Genomic DNA, 5,185 nt, shown 5'->3' on the forward strand with positions numbered 1-5,185 from the left:
ACACCGTTGAGTTGAGGTGTAGCAGGAGGAGCTAGTTGTGACACTATCCCATTGGCCTTTAAGTAGTCCCTGAATTCGTCAGAGAGATACTCGCCACCTCGATCTGATCGAAGGGCCTTAATTTCTCTCCCTAACTGTTTCTCGACTTCCTGTCTGAACTCTTTGAACTTTTCAAATGATTCAGACTTATGTCTCATTAGGTACACGTAACCATATCGTGAAAAATCATCTGTAAAGGTGATGAAGTACACGTGTTGATTCCGTGTCCTAACACTCAGGGGACCACATACATCAGTATGTATTAGGTCAAGTGTGCCTGCACATCTTTCAGGCTTACCGTCAAATGGCCGCTTAGTCATCTTACCTTGGAGGCAAGGTTCACAAGTGGGAAGATTTTCTACGGTTAGAAAATCCAAAGGACCATCCTTTACCAGTCTTGTGATTCGGTCGACACCGATGTGGCCAAGTCGGTAATGCCAGAGGCACGTGAGATTTACTGTATCACGAGTCCTTTTCTTGGGATTTTCGACCGACGTAGTTTCGGTTAAGTTAGTTTCCAAAGAAGGATGCAGAACATAGAGACCGTTCTCTAGCTCCCCGCATGCGATGAATTTATTATTCCGTTTAACAGTAATCATATTACTAAAGTAAATAGTATATCCATCAGCACACAATTTTGAAACAGAAATTAAATTCCTTCTCAAGTTCTGTACATAAAGACAATCTTTAAGTACAAGGACTCCTTCTTTAAAAACTAATTCTACGGTTCCTATTGCCGTAGCTGCAACACTTGCAGTTGTTCCCAAGAACAGTGTCACTTCACCTTCACTCAGCCTTCTGCTAACTTTGAACCCCTGCAGTGAGTTACACGCATGAGTTGAAGCCCCGGAGTCAACACACCAGGACACAGAAGTAACTAACATATTAGTTTCTATGACACAAGTTTCGATATTACCTTTCTTAGATTCCAGGTAGGTAGGACAGTTCCTCTTCCAGTGGCCGGTCTGCTTGCAGAAGTGACAGACATCAGATGCCTTGTTCTTCTTCTGCTTCTTGGGTTTGGTAGTCTTCTTCTGGGGCTTCTTTGCCTTTCTCTTTCTCTTGCCCGATTTGTTAGCTTCAGCAAGCATAACCATAGGCTCATCCTTCTTGAGTAAATCCTCGGCCCTCTGCAACATATTGCTGAGTTCCTGGACGCTGACATTCAGCTTATTCATATTGTAGTTCATAGTGAACGCATTGAAGGAAGAGGGCAAAGAATTTAGGATGGCATCCACTTGCGTGCCAAGATCTAGCCCGGATCCAAGAGCTTCAAGTTCGTTGATGTATCCCATCATCCGAAGACAATGGTCATGAACTTTCTGCCCTTTGGTCATCTGCGCGGTCATGAACAATTTCAGGACCTTCTGTCGAGTAGAACGGTTCTGCTCCTCATACATTGTCCTTAGACTGTCCAATATGTCCTTGGCAAGTTCGATCTGATCGAACTGCCTCTGTATTGAGTTGTCTAATGAGGCAATGACAAAGCAGCGGGCTAGGGAGTTCTTATCCTCCCAATCTTGGTAGTCCCTCCTACGGGCCTCAGAAGCCCTATCACCCGGACGTTCCGGGGCAGGATTTTTCACTACCTTGTCTAACTTTTCAGAAGTTAGGACCAGCATAAGATTTCTGTACCAGTCGGCATAGTTTGGGCCCTTAAGCTTGTTATCGTCTAGAAGCTTTGCAAATTGACCGTTTGCCATTTTCTGATAAAACAGCAAAATCATTAGTCCACAACCTTAGTTTGATTCATGTTTACCTACATAGATATGGCTTTTAATCTATGTTCCATTTCCATTTTGTTCATCTCTGAGATTTCCCTCCTATCTCAGTGACGGAGACGACGAAATGTCTCTGGAAATGTGGGAAATCACATGGGGTGCGTGAAGCCAACTGTTTCAGCTGCATAACCCCACCACCTTTCTGTGACGGATCATATCCACTCATCAAATGAGTTTCCCTTTGGCCTCTGTCAGACAAGGTTCAGAGCCGTTTTCAGGTAAACCCTTCTGTCAGTGAGTGCACACCCATCATATTCAGGTTATGCCAAGGTACCGTGAGAGAGTTCCCATTTTCTGGTGAAGCCCCTCCCACATCGGTCTATGACGCCCCTATCATCTTATGAAACACTCTAACAGATCCAACAGCAAATGGATAGCCCAATTTTATGGTGCGTTTCCTCATTACTGATGGACCCATCATTGTGCTAATGACGGAAGGCCTTTAGAGAGTCCATCATATGGATCTCCCTATCACTTGCATTCATATTTGCTGGAGGGAACAAAATCACCGCCTAGTTCTAATTTAGGTCAAACCAAAGTGGCTCCCACTGACTTTCATAAAGTCAGATTTCTGGTGGGCCTTCATCGGCTAGGGGTTCCGTACGCATCCCTTTTCAGGGTTGTGGGGCCCACCAGGCAAAGAGGGGGTCATCCAATGACCTTCAGGGACACCATGGCAATGATGTGCATTCAGCCATGGTGTGCGCAAGAGCCACTAACGAGTCATCACGGGCCAAGTACTTATGGCCCATGGTCGCAGCACATCAAACATCCAAACATCACATGTAAAGGAGGAATTGATCCAATCAATTAATTGCTGTAAAGCCCATTCAACGGCCCATTTAAAAACCAAGTCATTAACGATTAATGTCCACTAGGTGTATGGGCTGAATCGCAGATAGCAGTTCGGCCCATACAGCTTATCTCACAATAATGGGCTTTTGCAGTTTTAACCCTTTAAAACTGGGCTTTACAGGTGGGCCGAATTAATCCCTGTAATTGAACATCAGATTTGGAACAAAAGTGTGAGACAATTGGACTGAGAACAGCCCCTTTCGAAACCCAGATTCGGTCCAAACAGTTTTGGTCCAATCTAGTCCGAAATGGTCCAAAACTGATTTTCAATTCAAGAATTAATTATTGAATGATCTGAAATTAATAGTTTTGATTTCTAGCAAACACAAAACAATTATGGACTGTTCGCACCACCTGCAAAACAGAGGTTAATCACAAGGGTTGCAGTTTCATAAACTGCAAATCGCAGAAAACGATTTCTCCATCTGCAAATCTCCAGCGCCGCCATCTTCTTCCATCTTCTTTAATCAAGAAAAATAACAGAAATCCTATTTCTATTAATTACATTCTTGATCAAATCCTATACATTCAGTCTAAAAATAAAAAAAAATTATTTACAGACCGAATTGAATGAAATAAATAAATAGAAAAGAAAAAGGGTGCGCAGACCATCTGCGCTAAAACTGCACTGCGATCTCCAGGTTTGAACAGTCCATTAAATCAAAATAAATAAAGAACAATTCCAAATAAATTTTGGATTTAATAGAAATTAATTTCAGATCAATCGCCCTTAACAAGAAACAGTTTCTTGAAAAAAAGAAAACAATCTGCGCAAATCTTGAAAGAACACCTTCTATCCATCTGCGCAGGGTCAGATCTGATTTTCTTTTGGTTCAAGATTCGAACCTGTGGCTCTGATACCACTGAAAGAATGGTAGGATCCATCTAATGGACGCCATAAAGGTTGCGGAATGGGTGGGGCGAATTTCAAAAATTTCCTACCTTCTCCCAACTGGGAATCATATTCCCTGAATTTAGAATACAATATTCAAGGATCTACTTGAACCCTAATCAAACCAGATCTGTACCAAAAGATAAATGGGAGGATTATACCTGATCCGGAGAAGCAGTATCTCCCAAAGTTGGTGTTCACGCCCAAAGAATGCTCCAAGATCTGTCCCTGCTGAAGATGACACAGCTGTGGATGGAACAGAACCAGCAGGGTGCGTCCTACACACTGGATCCTTCACAAGAATCCCCTGGATGTACTAAACACTGAATTCTTTCAGTCTTTCTTGCAAGACTGATGTCAAGAACTGGTTTCTTGACTTTCTTTTCTGCAAAGATCAAATCTTGCAACAATGCAGATGGCGGCGGCAGGAGGAGATTTCCAGAAACGAAAAGGCTGAACTGTTTTCTTTTCTGGAGAGAGTGAGATCTAATCTCAATTCGCAGGAACCTTTCTTGCTTACCAGAACCTCTTGGATCGAAATCTGATTTCCCTCTCTATGGTTCATTCGAAAATCTCCTCTCTTTTCTTCTTGATTAAGAAACCTCCTAATTAGGAGTTATCCCAATCCAAATCAGTATTTGGATAGAGGATAATCTTAATCCCTTTCCCAGATAGAGTTAGCTTACTCCTGATCTTATCAGGAGGTTACCAGATTCAAATCTGATTTGAATTTGGTCTCTAAGAGTGGATAAGGCTAAGAGCCCAATCCTTTTTGCTAACTTCTATCTCAAATTCGCCCCATTGATGGGTGATCATATCAGCCCACTTCGAAATGGGCTTTTGGCCCATTAAGTATTCAGTGTTTAATTAGTTTCCAATCTGCTGCCCAGTTGGGCTTCTTTGTATGGCGTGGGACCCAAGCATTGATCTACACACCAGCCACATGGGTTCGGCCCAGCCTTTAATACAAGGCCCAGCCAAATTCACTGAAAATCTCAATGAACCCCTTGAGTCCATCGTATGAACCCTATGGGCCCAACACTTACATTAAGTGGTCCCTGGGCCAAGCCATCTTATAAAAACCCAGGGACTGTGGGCAGGTGCAAGATTAGCCCATCAGGTATTATCCTAAATGGTCTTACACTTAACCTCTCAGCCCTTAATGATCAAGCACTGCCCGACAAGAGAGGACCTCTCCCTCGGCTGCAAGGAACAGTGCCGCACTCTCCTCTCACATGGATCCCGGGAATTAAAACCATTTGCAAACATTTTGAAACCGTACATATATATATGTAAATATATTAATTTTGCAAAAACAAAATTCCAACGATTGAAATCAACTGCCGGCAGTTTGGTTTCCATCAGAGAGAGTGCATTCCCGATCATTACCCTTTGTCCGACAAAGTGGCTGATTCTGTCACTATGACCACCCACTCAGATGAATTCTCAAACTGCCCCAACATACCCAGGTTTTGATCCCCACTCAGGATCTCACCGATTGGCATATCAAAGGCAGCTTGATCCAGCACCTAGTGAAGTGTCACAATCGAGTCTAGGGGTCAGGTGTAACTTTCCAGTTTTGCCCATCTATCTCCAAGGTCCAGGGCAAGACTGGAAA

Source organism: Nelumbo nucifera, chromosome 2 (genome assembly GCF_055504915.1).
Source record: "Nelumbo nucifera cultivar China Antique chromosome 2, China Antique-T2T, whole genome shotgun sequence".
Taxonomy (NCBI): domain Eukaryota; kingdom Viridiplantae; phylum Streptophyta; class Magnoliopsida; order Proteales; family Nelumbonaceae; genus Nelumbo; species Nelumbo nucifera.